At 37.0% G+C, this 14,730-nt stretch overlaps 1 protein-coding gene across 2 annotated transcripts in view; it reads right to left on the bottom strand.

Annotated features, from left to right (window-relative positions):
• Nucleotides 1-13,304, bottom strand: part of KCNMB2 (potassium calcium-activated channel subfamily M regulatory beta subunit 2) — a 235,973-nt gene extending 222,669 nt beyond the window's left edge. Inside the window, exon 1 of one of the 2 annotated variants that reach the window (XM_054700385.1) lies at nucleotides 12,931-13,304. The gene's annotated coding sequence lies outside the window, so the exon portion shown is untranslated. The remainder of the gene's footprint in view (nucleotides 1-12,930) is intronic. The other variant, XM_054700384.1, reaches the window with a different exon arrangement.
• Between the last annotated feature and the right edge of the window lie 1,426 nt (nucleotides 13,305-14,730).

Raw genomic sequence — 14,730 nt, 5'->3', positions numbered from 1 at the left:
CTGATCCCGACATGTGAAGTGTCTGTCATTTATAAAGAGCTCAATTAGTGAGGTGTATCCTTGGGCACATGAAAGGTCTTGTTGTTGACAATGACCATATAAAAACACAACAGCTCTTCTCCATGGTGATTGCCCCAAATCCTCTCTGGAAATATCCATGTCATAGAGAGGCAGGCTCCAGAAGCAGAGGTGACAGACTCATAGATGAGATGGTGTGGCCTGGGGTGTAGAGTTGGAGGTGTGCAAAGACTGGCCCTACCGTTACCTGCTATGGAACTTGGGAGTAGGACTTTCAATGTCTTAGAACTCCAGTTTCTCTGTCTTAAAGTGGGGGTAGTGATCAGACTGGTGAGACTAATGGGAGATGAAATCAGTGTAAATTCTATGTGGAACCTACAAAATAAGCTCAGATGCTAGTTCATCAACTACCGAGGGGCCCTCCCACCAGACTGCTCCTGCATCCTCTTTGTCGGCTTCCCTCATTCTTATTTTCCTTTTCGGGGGCGGGGGAAAGTCTTTCAAAGGGTTATCTGCTTCCTCACCATCTGCTCAGTCCCTTAATGTCATTGAATCTGATTTTGGCATTTAACCTTATTTTGGATAATGACCTTTAATTTCACCATTGAATTTGTAAAATTCAAAATCACAGCACTCAAAGCCATTCCTCTTTGAATTTTGTAATATGTGACATGATTACTCACTCACTTCCATCTAAATAACAACAGGTACCACTTCTTGAGAGGCTGCTGGGTGGTGCACCATGGTGGCAGTCTTGCATGCATGGTTCACTTTAACTTGCACCAAACCCCTAGGGGGCAGGCATTATGACCTCATTTTACAGAGGAGCAAAGTGAAGCCCAGAGATGTTAATTAACTTGCAACATCTAAGATAACTGCCACATGAAGTGAGGGGAGGGAGGAGAGAGAGAGACAGAGACAGAGACACCCTTGGTAATCCTGTTTGCACTGATGTTCTTTGGGGAAGTGTCTTTTTCTTAGCTTCTGTTTGTAATCTTTCTCTGCTATTGATAATCCCAAACACTTTGTACCTTTCTTACAGCACTGACTTACTTTTTACTCTTGGAACTTGTTATATATACAGAATAATCTCTTTGAGGAATTTCTTTGGCATAATACTTGCTGGGGCTAATTATTTTTTAACAAAAGTACCACCTGACAAAGTCTTTCCTTGTGAAAGTCTGAAGAACTAACAATAAGTAAAAACATGGGAACAACTTCTTCCTAGCTTATTTACCTTTATAACTAATGTTACATTGACCTTCTAAAGCTGAGTTCCTTTAGGTTAATTGGTCAAGAAGTTTTTTCATAATATTGCAGGAATAGAGAAAGCTGATGATGCAAAAAATGTGTGTACTTTTTTTAGAAGTAGCATTTGAAAATACCATTGCTATTCTGATTAATGACAAAGAATCCCAACCAGGGTGGAATGTAATGCTATTTAGATAAACTCTAGGTAAGGTAATGCTCAGGAGAGACATTTGAGCAAGTTTGCACGATGCCCAGCTGGACTATAAGAGACAATGAGTGTTGTTACTTTTCCTGCTGACCTTTATTTAATAGAATTCTCTCATTAGAAAAGAGCTTGCTTTAGCTTATTGTTAAAACTGTTGTTTGTTCACTTCCTTTAAAAAAGGATCAGGCAAGGGTAAACACTGAGATAGATTAATAGTTTGTCTACTTAGTGTTGATATAGTGCTCTCTTTTCTCTTTAATTATCTCTTTAGATCAATAATGAAACATTATTAGATTCTCATATATATATATATTAGGTTCATATATATATATATATATATATTCAGTGGCAAGGGGCTGATGTGTGAACTGGATACAAAGCATGGTATAGGAGATAACAGATCTTACAAATAGTGTACTAAAATACAGAAGACTATCAGGTATAATGAAACTGCCTTATTGTAGGGGAAAATAATTGAATATAGGCAATGCCATATGGCTCAACTTTTTATAAAACACAGCATGTACTGATGGAAATCCTATAATGCAAGTGACATTATCCCACTTAACAAATAGAGACAAAGCTCAGGGAGTTAAATGATTCACCCAAGGGTTTACACTAGATAGATCTCAAACTCATATCAATTTTCTTTCTATTCCATAAGTCTGTGTTTTTATAAAAAAAATAGTTTATCTTTTCATGACATTTATAGGCATCAGGGCAAAATAGGAACATTACGTATGTGCAAAAACTATTTGATAAGTAAGTAGCAAAAAGTGAAACCCACGGACAGAACTTAAAGACTGGACAGATCCCTTCAGAAGGGCAAGGAATCTAAAGTGAAGAGAAAATGGGAAAGGAAAGAAAGAAGGATTTATAGGAAGGATCACTGGTGAATAGGTAGGAGTTTGAGGGATGAAATGAAAGACGAGAGAAACCTTTCCTAGATGTTTGAGTGCAAAGAACAGAGACATCAAAATGGTAGAAGAATGTTTGAGAGGCAGCAAGTAGTATAATTCAGTTTAATGCAGCATGAGAGGAGGTAGATAAGAGTAAAGATTAGGCTGGAAACTTATCTGGAAACCATAAGTTGGAGGATCTTATGTTCAGTCATGGCAGATTTGATTTGCCCTATCAAGTGAGAGGCACTAAAGGACTGTTATCTAAGTTCTATGATCAAGACAATGGACTTGATCATTTGACACTATTAATTTAGGAAGGTCTATGGTGGGTGGAGATCAGAGTAATTTTTTCCCAAAGAAATAGATCCATTCAAGATGTTTGTTAAATTTTCAAATCTTATCCAAAAAATTCTGATTAAACACTGGCCACATGAATAGACATCTTTAAAAAACTCTGCAGGTAATTCTTACGCAGGTTTAAAGACTGCACTTTGAAATAATCAGACAAGAGACAAGGAGGTGGTTAGCAATAACAAAGGTGAGAATAAAGGGGCTTTATTTTTATAGTGAGGGATAATGGCACAGATGCAAAAGAAATTTTAAAGAAAGGATCAATAGGCCGATTGAGTCTATAGTTAGAGGGGGATTCAAAGACAATTGTTGGCTTAAAACCTGGGAAATCAGTGACACAATGAATAGAAACCTGAGGAAGAATGGTTTTATTAGATCTAACCTGAGTTTAGTTTTGATAGAGGCTAGGAAAAAAGTGGAGAGTTCTGTACCTAATAGAGGAATCTGTACGTACACACGCAGCACAGGCTGCACAGAAACTTTTAGTCCCTGCTGCTTTCATGTTTCCTCCTTTTGTTCGCATTCATGATATAATTTAACATTTGGTCCTCTTTTCTTCAGATAAGCTTTCCCTGATATCCTTGACTACATTAATGATTCCAATTAAATAATCTCTTTGTTACATTTTTAATTTTGTATTGATTCATGTGGCTATTTGGTTAATGTCTTTCTCATCCAGGAGTGTAAACTCCATGATCAGGGAAAGGAGTTGTTTCTGATGTTGCTTAACATTGAAACCCTAACGCCATTCATGATGCTTAGTCCATAGTAGATGTTCAATAAATATTTATTGTGTCATAAATGAATAATTGAAAAAGGCAGACATAAAAGAGGACTGATCGGTTAAAGAGTAAGAAGATGGGGAATAGATTTTTTTTTTTAATCATCTCGATACCTGAGCACATCATGGGCATAGGGGAAGAATCTTCTAGTAAACAAATTAAACACCATCTGAAGTCAAGACAGATTTTCATATCAGTTTATCAACCAGAAAATATATTTTATTTTCTTTAGAGCATGCTCTTTTTCAGTGTCAGTTCAGCAGACACTAAAGCCACCATGGAGAGACAGACCTAGAAGATTGAGAAGCAGGTTGCAATAGACATTCTCTAGCCAGTTTTCTCTGTATTAGGGCTATTGTTGTCTTTTTTTTTTTATACCCAAGAATCTTTCTTAGATTTGGTAACATATTATCTAAGCTCTCCTTCTTCTTTAAATGAGAACTTTATTTACCTCTCAGCTTTTTCTTTTGATTTATTCCAACAGAAAATTGAGCCTTGTTCTATTCTGTTTTTATGTTTTTAAAGCAAATTGTTACCTTGAGTTGTCTTTACAGAGAACCTACCATGGCTGTTCCCAAGTACCATATAGAATCAAATAAAATACTAAGGAAATGAGGTTAAGCCAATCGTTGATCATCCTCACAGAGAGGAAGACACCGAATCAATCTGTTAGAACTTTGCTTCTAAATTTTGGTATTATTTTCTTCTGGATGTCAGGTTGTTGAGATTTTACCTCCCTAATTTTCATTTAAATATATGAGGAAATGAAAAAAGTTCAGGCAATCAGTGGTTTCAGATTTACTACAAAAACACAATTCCTCTGAGGAAATTATTCAGTTAGGTGTAGCTACACATTCATCTGGTCAGAAACTTTCAGATGCTTATATGAAGTCAAACTCAAGACATTTAAAAATCATCTCCTGGGCAGATTTACTAGCTGCCTCTCTTTCCCTCTTATAGAAATCCAGAATGATCCTCTAAGTCTGATACAAAGCAGGAAAGAATGTAAATTTGCATTTGAATTGCTGACTGACTTAAAAAAATTTTTGAAGAGTTTTCTTTGAAAGGTATTTTACTTTTGTGGAGAAGAGTTTCAGATAGGAGCATGACCTTTACCAGCTTCCCAGTGAAAAATTTAACAGTAATATAATAAAGTACTGTAAGAGTCTGACAAAAACGAACTCATGCTTCACAAAGTCCTGAACTCCATCACAAAGAGCAGTGGAATTTCCCAGACACATTAGTATAGTAGAGGCTGTATTTTGACAAAGTTCCAAATTGGATCCTCCTTTGTAGGAGGAGTCATACATGGACTGGTTTTGTAAGTCATTTTCAATTACAGAAATACTTGTAAGTAACATGATTTTATGAATAAACAGGCAACGTCCCAACTCCCAGCCTTTCTTTCCTTCTTCTCCCATAACATCCCTGTCTGTGCCTTCATGTGCAGAGGGGATTCAGAGGAATTAAGATTTGTGTGCAGATCCTAAATCCCAGCCAAGCAGCCTGGTAAATAAAGAGAAGACATTTACCTGACTTCCTAATCTGTCTTTATCTTGGGGAATAGGGTGAAAAGGAGTGTATATTAATCAAAAAGTGATTAAAAATAAATATCATATATATTCAATACAGTTCTATTCACCTGAGAATTAAGAGACATATCTGTTCTCAAAAAGTTTGAAACCTAATTATCTGGGCTAAAAATTAAGCTTTGAAATTTACTTGCATATTTTACTACTTTACTACTTGCTTAACTATTCTTTTTTACCACTGAATGGATTTGTTGAAAGTTGAAAATGAGTTCCCATGTCCAGAATATTCTGGAGTTTTCACACTCAGGGAAACACCAAGGTGACAAAGAACCTGCATGTGGGACTCAGCTGACCTTTTCCCTTCTTAGTACATATGCTGGTAAATGTGAACCAAAGCCCTCCTGTTTAGTAATATAAACATCTTCTCTTTCCTAAGAAGCCAGCAGGCTTGACATTTTGACAGCTGACTTATTCCCTCCCCTCCCCCTGAACTGAAATTCTCATCCAGGTTTATCTGTCACCCTAGCTTTGATGAGAAGGGGGTTTTGGTGTTTGCTGTCTGAGGCTGTCACACTCAAGTCAGCTTCAAATGGAAGGCCCCACCACACTCTTTAGAAAGATGGGGTAGTGGCTCTGAGCAGACAGTAGAGAGGAAGGGATGGGCAAACTGTCAAAAAAGCATTTGACATGGACCTGCAAATATAAAGAGAAGAGGTGAGAGGACAGGTGAACGAGAGGCGAGACAGCACATGGCAGCCTTGGGGCTTTATTATTATAAAATAGTGCCCATGAAGCCCCTTATTTTGCAGATGTGTAATTTATTTGTCCATTTGGTCATTACCTTCCTTTAGTCGAACTGGACACTAAAAATTTTGAGGGAGACATCATTGACTCATTCATTCCAGAAATACCTAGTGAGCATTAATTACTGCCAAGAACTCTGCTGGGCACTGGAAATATTTTGATGATCGTGACCCAGTCCTTAACCTCCAGGGATGCACAATTTAATTGGGAAGAAGAGGAGAAGATAAGTGAACAAAGATCAAAGCAAAGTATGCTAAGGGTTATGGTAGCACTATCTGCAGAGAGTTATTAGAGCAAAAAGGAACAATTTCTTATGTCAATTTAAAAAACCAATCTTGAAAATCTGTCATATTTTTATGACAATTGCATATCCACATTTTTGGAGAGAAGTACTATTGTTGGGGTTAGTGACATTTATACAAGTGGATTTGAGAATTGACAAAATATTAAAGGAAACACACCCACAAATACAATCATTTAATGACATAAACCAACCTTCAAGGATCTAAAGTTTGAGAAGTTTCTTAGTGTAAGATAAAGTTCAGAATGCATTGAAGAAAAGTTTAACCTATGGAGTAGATTAGTATTTGAGGGTTTCCCAACAGTTTAATTGAAGGCACTAGTTTTATGGAGCATTTAAGTGAAATTGAATTTCTTGGCATTAAGAAATTAGTACTGTTAAATCTAGAATAATTGATGATGCTAATTGCCAATTTCATGCATGTCTAGCACTGAAGTCATATTGTATGATCATGTATTCATCTATGCAGTGTACCAGTAATTCACCTGTGCAGCCATAGATAAAAACAGGGAATACCGAAAGTGGAGCTTGGCAAGGCTAAGGGAAGGCACAGTTCAAGCTCTTTTAGCATGAATCTATGTAATTGGGTTCTGTATCTCAGAAAAGCAGGCATTTTCTGATTTTTTCCAGGATTGCCTTTTTCATTTGGAGCCTAATAGAAAATGAACAACTGTTACACATTTTTAGGAAATTCTATTTCTGGTGCTGGGCAGATACTCAAACATCTTCAATTCTTATATACATTGATGCTGAGGTGATTTTTAAATGATATCTACTGAATAAATTTAGAGACTTGCAATACCAAGAAATAAAATCTAAAGGAGATAATTTAAATTAAGTCTCAGTGTCGTATATATACATATATATGTATATGTACGCACACACATACACAAAATATTTTTAAAGTTTCATCTTAAATAACTATATCAAAAGTGATGATAGGTAATACATTCAGCATGTAAATTGTGCCAAGCACAGTGCTAGCAGTTGCGCATTATTTCATTTAATGTTTCCAACCCGATGAGTGAGAGACTATTATTATTTACATTTCTGCTTTGGACAGGAAAGCTTTGCAAGGCTAAACAACTGGCAAAAAGCAGAACTGGGATTCAAACCAAGGTCTTCAGGGCGGTGAAGCTAGTATTTTGATATTCCATTATACTCCAGGTCTAAAGAATGAGTTTTTCTCAATGAGTAAATTAGCATTCATTTAAGTTTCACAGATATATGAGTCTACTGTTTGCTTAAGGAAGGAATGCACAAGAGTACCCATGTTTTAATAGAAGAAGAAAAATCTTCTTTAGATCATTTCTTTAAAAAAATTCCCCTAATCACCAGGGCAGCCTTTAGTCACTAAATACATTAAAAGTAGTTAATCTGATATTCTATTTGTCAAGAGCTGAAGGGAGAGTAAATGTTGATAACTCATTCATTTTTTGACCTTGAGCAATTTGATTAACTTAGGTACATCTTAGTTTTCTCATATGCTCAATGGAAAATATAATATCTACTGCTCAGGCAAACTGTGAAGATTAAGAGACAATAACCATGAGAAAACCATTACTTTTTAAAGCACCTCTGTGCACAAAGTACTCTACAGAGACAATGGGATACACTGTCCTATTTAATTTTCAATCAACAAAAGTGGGTATCACTATCACCACTTATCAATGAGGAAACTGGCTCAAATAAAATTTTTAAAATTTTCCCACTGTCACATAGCTGTGAAGTAGAGAAGGTGAGATTTTGACCTTGTCTGTTTATTCCTAAAGCCTATACTTCAGTCAGTTGCTTGTATCTGATATTACATTACCTCTCTAGACTGTAGAAGGTACTAGAAATATTGGTCATTGGTAATATACCCAATTTTGACAATAAGATTATTTGATTATACTTTAATTATTTGAAGTTATATACCTGTTAATGGTAGAGAGGCCATTGTTTACCACTGAAACTGACCATGCTGATTTTCAATTTGACTTTACCATCCCTCTGTCACACCCAAGGAGAGCAGACAAAATATAGGACATGTCTATGTCCATAGTCATTTGTATAGATTTGAGAAGATGTCTTTTTGATATAGAAGTCATCTTTTGGATAAGATCAAATTCAGACAAGTTGAATTTTTATTTACTTTAACATAGATTAGAATCAGTGATGTGATATTTTTTCCTCTCCATTGTAGGGAAGAAAATGAATATCATTTTGATAAATTTCCTTGACTTTTTTGAAGGTGTTCTGTATATTTCTGTTTGGAAAGAGCAACAGGGTGTTATGATATGGAGCTTTGACCCTGAGGTTGAAAAACGTATGCCTGGAGCTTCATGCTACTAGTAGGTTTTGATGGGGAAAAATATTCAGTTCCTACATTGAGCAGTTTATTCATTTATTTGACAATTGATGCTATGTATACCTCAGGAAACAAAACAAAGTCTCTGCTTTCATAGCGTTTACATTTTAATGGGCAAGAAATAGATAATAAAAACTCACCCTGTATTATGTTAGGGGATATTTGATAGGCTGTGCAATAAAAGGCAGCATAACTGGGATTAGGAAGTGTGCAAAAGGGTGTGATTAGAAAAGTGATTTTCAGAGAAGTCTGTTCTGATAAAGTGACATTTGACTGAGACCTGAAGAAATTGAGAAATGGAGTCTTATGAAGAAATTCCTAGGTAGCTGGCACAGCAAAGCAGAGGCCCAGGGATTTTATGTGTGTGGCATGGTGGAGGAACAGCCAGCAGACCAGTGTGGTTGAGGAGGTGTGCAAAAGGAGAGTGGTCACAGGAGAGGTCAGGGCAGAATCTGGGGGTCACCATGCCTGGCCTGTGACCACGCGGAGGATCTGACTTTTATGTGCAGTTAGACAGGAATGTGTTGGGAGGATTCTTAGCAGAAGATATGATTTTAACTGCAATTTTGAAAGGACCACTGGTGTTGGGTACAGAATAAAATGTGTGTCTGGGAGAACCAGGAAACAAAACAATGGTGAGAATAGAGTGTGTGGTTGCTTGCTCAGTGTGGTAGTAATGGGAACCATAAGTGTTTCACTACTTGGTGTGGCTTGGTAGTAGAGGCAATTGGATTTTTTCTGATGTGTGAAGGGAAGAGAGGATTAAAGGAAGAGTCTAAGATTTTTCCCTCTGAGTAAGTCGAAGAATGAAGTTTCCATCAACATATATGGGAAAAATAAGAGAGGACATTTTTTCGTGGAAATTAGAAATTTGATTTTGCATATGTTAAACATAACAAGCCTATAACACATTTATCTGAAAATGTTATGTAGGCAGTCAGAGAGGTAAGTAGGGAGTTTAGGGGGAAGATATTTCCTAAGGTCCCGAGACTAAATTGGACTCAGTAGGGAGTAAGTTTATGTAAACAAAAGATTTTTAGTTGAGTCATGGTACACTCCGATGTTTAAAATTTTCTGATATAATGAGGAGTCAGCAAAAGAGATTGAAAATCCTCTATCTATAAAATAAGGAGAATTTTACACACACACACACACACACACACACACACACACACAATCTCCTTTTTAAGAAACTGAGTTAAGAGGTAGGAGCCAGTATCTAAAAAAGGATGATTCTGGGCCTCCCTGGTGGTACAAGGGGTTAAGAAGCAATCTGCAGCCACTGAGACACCAGTTCAATCCCTGGCCAGGGAGGTGACCCACGTGGCATAGCAGACCTCTCCCAACTTGCCAGCTGCTCCATTCAGCAGTGTATTCAGTCATTCTACTGGTTCTGCTCCCCACTCTATCTCTGGTGAATCCTCTCACCCTCCATACCTCTGGCCCGTACCCCAGTTATTGTATGTATTTATATTTAAACAATATAAAAGGATGATTCTGAGATTTTAGTATCATGCCAAGAAACCCCAGGAGAAGTAGCTCTGATAGGGGAATGGCACCACTGCTCAGTCCTGTTTGGACCAAATAATGACCATTGATTTTAGGGTAAATATATGGTGGGTGATATGAAGTGCGATCATGGAAAAAAATTGGCAACATAACTGGAAAAGGAGATATAAATCAACTTTTAAGACGTCAATCTTCTTGTGACTATTAATATATAATACGTTATCTTTGAAAAATTTTAGCAAATAAAAAAAATGTAACAAATGAAATAAAAGGGTACAATGTGCCAGTGATACCACACTAAGATAATGACTGCTGACATTTTGGTGCACGTTTTTCTTGTTTTTTCCCTGCACACATTTAATTAGGATTATTTTGTATACACATTGTCATAGTCTGATTTTTTATTTGCTTTAACAGCAGTGTATTTTGGAAGATGCAATTTTTATTGTATTTTGATGAGAGGAGAGAGCTAGTAAAAGAGAAGTTTGTGTTAGTTTGAGAAATATCCAGTACAATATCTACCAATAAAGTGAGTGACTGTGCGAGTATGTATGAGAGAGTCAGAGAACAAGGACAACTCTGGACTCGGTGACTTGTGTCCTGGTGGCTGATCTGATGGCTGTGCTACCCATGGGGACTCAGAAGAAAATAATGACTAAGATTTGCTTATTTTTTGTGTCAAAGTGGATTCCACAGTTCCCAGCTTGCTTTTTGTATAACTGGGGAATTGTTTTTCCTTACTAAATGTAGCAGAAAATGGAAGATATCTGGAAATGGTTTGGTTGATGTCAACCAACATGAACAAGTTATGAAATTAATTTGTGACACAGAGTAGGTTATTTTGACTAAATAATTTCCATTGACTTTTCTATAGCTTACAAAGAAAAAATTACCATACTTGCCCTATATTTTTTAATGTTATGGGGGTCCAGTCTAGAAAAATATACCCTCAAGATTTAATATAGGAAGTTGTTTTCAATAATCTGAAAATTATGAAAAGGCATTTTGATTTATCAGCAAAGTGAAAATAACCACAGCAAGATAATTTCTTCCACTGACAATTTTTATGACATGGGTGGCTTCTAAAATAAATGGTTGATGCAGTTAGATTCAGAATATATTGGTGAGACAAGAGCCAGTGAAAAGTTCTTTTCAACTAAATGAAAACAATAGAAATAGTAATCAGTTGTAAACTTCTGACAACAGCAAGAAAAATGTGTGTGTTTCTGTTTGTGAACTGTGAGCTGCTTCTTGCCATGGATTCTTGCTAATAGTTGCAATTGGTTAGAGAACAGGGCTTCACAATGTCAAGGTCACACATTCCATTGGACACATAGAGGCAGAAAACTGTGTCACAGCCATCAATTGCATCAAAAATTCTATAATCTTTTCATGGACATGTGTTCTTGGTCACACAAATCCTAGCCAAGAGAATTTGGCAGGTTCAGTGATATTCATCACACTATTAGGAAGAACAGACACAAACTTTAAACAGAGATGTCATTCACCATAAGGCAACGATTTCAACTTTGTGAGTGGCAGGATATATATATAGAAGCTAATAAAAGTACAAACTTAGCTCCATCAGAGAAGAGGAAAAACCCCATGTAGCCTTAATTCTGGTGTTCAGCTGACAACAAACATGCTCTAATTGCCTTTCACTTTTATTTCCAGTTAATACTATATGAATATGGATGTTTTAAATGCATTTGGGGATGTAATAACGTTCTTTTATAAATAGATCATGACTATGTATCTTTGCTATTCATTATAACCAATCAATGTGTCGAAACACTGAGTTTTTCAAAATCTAAAGCAACATCTTTACATCTTGGAGTTTGTGAAGTGCATCACAGGAATAACACAACAGCACAGAGAAATTCTCTCACTATGTTTCTGCTACTTCACATTGAGGGTTGTATGCAATGACAAATATTGAAACTTGCACCATAGATCAAATTGGAGAAACATTGGTTTCTGATCACTGCAATTTTACTTTAAAAATCTCAGCCTGTGATTTCCTGACATTTCTCATTCTGATTGAGCTATATGGGTTCCATAATAAAGTACAAAGCAGTGTAAGTTCCTCTGCAAATCCACTCATTATCCACTGGACTTTGGAACCCAACTGTCTCTCTCATCTTTCAGGGAGAATTATGCTTTTATTCTGTTCATTACAAAAAAGAAAAAAACAGGTAAAATGTCAAATCCGTAGCCCCTAACAAATCAGCATTCCCATCTGCAGCCCTAGCAGTTGTTTCAAAGCAAGAGCAGGGGCAGAGAGAAAGCCCCTTCTTCTAGTCTAAAACTCTTGCTTTGCTTTAGCAAAATCAATACAGTGTGGATTAGCCTTTCAATATGCAAAATGGAAGAAGGTACCTCCAATTTTCTTTTATAATAGCTTAAATCCAAAGAGTTATTTATTAGGGAAATCCACTGTAATCTTCCAATTTCCCCATTTAAAAACTGACTCTGGCTATCAAAGTACATTGACCATGGGAATAAAATATTTATCTAACAGGTTTCAAGTGTTAAGGAGAGCTTTCTCTTCTTTATTTTTCTTGGACCTTCATGCCTCCCACACACCAAAGTCTTCACTCAACCCTACCAATAGCCTAGCTGACACCACAGAATAGAAGCAAACTGTTTTCTCCATGACCTCTAAGCATTCTACTCCACAGAAAAGCAACGTGGAATGCACACTCAGCAGCCGATGAACCTAGAGCCAGTTTGTCCTCGAGGCATTTCTGCCATAAAACATAATACTATCTACTATGTTTTGCTCTAAGCAGATCTGTCTCCCACTCCTCTCTTTCTCTTTCCTGCTCACTCCACACCTGGCTGCAATTCACAACCCACAAGGCACAGAGCAAACAAAAAGCATGGTACAGCAACAGATTCCTTTGTTTTACATGCAAATCCTACCTCCGGTAGTTGTCACATCTTCCTCAAAAGCCACGCTTAATTTTTAATGACAGCGATCCAGTGCAGTCCTCCAAATAGCCACCGGTAATCATCCTTACCTCTCGTGCCTAAAGCCTTTCTGGACCATTAATGTCACAACCCTTGCTAACTCATAGCTTTAATACTCCCTGCTCAAAATGTCTGAAAGAGTTTGGAAGGACAATAGGGGTGACAGGCACGCTAGACAGCCATGCTTGAAATTAGTTATCTGAAGCTCCGTTAAAGCTGCTTCATACTGTTTTTAAAGCGTGCAGGAGGTAGGATTTATTAGCCTATGATAGGCATGCTGTTTCTGTTTTTATTAAATACTGTAATAGGCTGTCTGTTAGCAATGCTGTGATAGGTCCAACATCACTTCCCCACTGCTTTCGAATTCTCATTTTAAAAAGGAGAAAGAGAGCTCAGACTTCCTTGTGAGAACCACACCACCCTGCTACAAGCTCGGGTTTCCAAATCCCCTTTAACCACAGGAGAAAGAATTCCTTTTGCAGATAGGCATTTTTCGCATGGAAAGTGAAGTTGAGAGTAAATATTGCAGGATTCCCAGTTGTCTCACTGTCAGCAAGGGACTCCTGCTCTTTCTAGTTATAGAATAAGCATTCTCTAGCATTAGGTGGGAAAATGAATCCTATGGGAAACGCTGTCTTCATTACTGAGGGGGGATTCAGGGTATATATGTTTACAAAATCTCACGCTATGTATCAAACTAATGAATGGAGCAGTGAGCACATACATGATGTCATGAGGATTCACAAAGCTTTGTGTCCCAGTTGGAAGCAGTTCCTGCCCTCTTACTATTGCTAAATGGAAGGAATGAATGGCAGGTGGAAGGGAGGGGCATGTGCCACTGGCTCCATCCACTGTGGACAGCCACAATCATGGAAAATGGAAGAGGGATTTCTTACCATTGGTCAGAGATGAGTCTGGAAATAATACTCTGAAAAGTTCTAAGCACTTTTCCAAAAGGGAAGCAGAAAAGAAGTTCTTGGTAACTCACAGTAACCAGAATCTATTATGTGCCCAATACCCAGAGTTAGTCATTTTCTTCTGCTGTTCTTTCTCCCCTCCTTGCTACCCCAGGAGCAACAGTTATGTAGTAGTTACTATGGAAACTAATGTCTGCTCCAGGGGAGGGGCTTAGGGAAAGAAGATGTAAGGGGTCCTGTATGGGTCTGCAGAATTGAAAAGGCGGGGTGATTAGCAAACCAAAACAAAATTTCAAAGTTAAGTAATTACAACTCACCACTACTTAATTACTGGTCATTTTGTTATCTAGAGATATTATTATGACCGTGGCATTTGTTATTTCATTATATGCAAGAACCTATTATCTGAAATACTCAGATGTTTGATAGGAGAAAGACCCCCCACCCCTCATTTTTTTTAAATTCCTGGTTGTTGGTTTGAATTTGTCTTGCTTGTATGTGAATTTTAGTTGTTATTTGGTCATAATTTCTTCTCAGGAATAAAGTGTGATTTAGTGGGGAAAAGACTTCCTTATATTACCAACAGTAATGCTGTTTCATTCTGATTGAGTATTCCTATGGTGATTTCCCCAGGGTAAAACCCAAACTAGAAAATACCATAATTTAAATTGCAAATAAATAATTCTTTTCCCATTATGTTGGTGGGACAAAGAAGGACTTTTTCATAATTTTCACTTTTTCAAATAGAAAAAACAATTGTGCAAAGTGTCTAAAACCTCTTACTACCTTCATGATCATCCAAGAGAAATTATTTCCTACCAGAGTAATTAAATTT

The sequence above is a fragment of the Talpa occidentalis genome, unplaced genomic scaffold (genome assembly GCF_014898055.3).
Source record: "Talpa occidentalis isolate TD23 unplaced genomic scaffold, MPIMG_talOcc4v2.1 talOcc4.4, whole genome shotgun sequence".
Classification (NCBI taxonomy): domain Eukaryota; kingdom Metazoa; phylum Chordata; class Mammalia; order Eulipotyphla; family Talpidae; genus Talpa; species Talpa occidentalis.
Note: the sequence above shows the minus strand (reverse complement) of the source record. Positions and strands in the feature narration are given on the sequence as shown.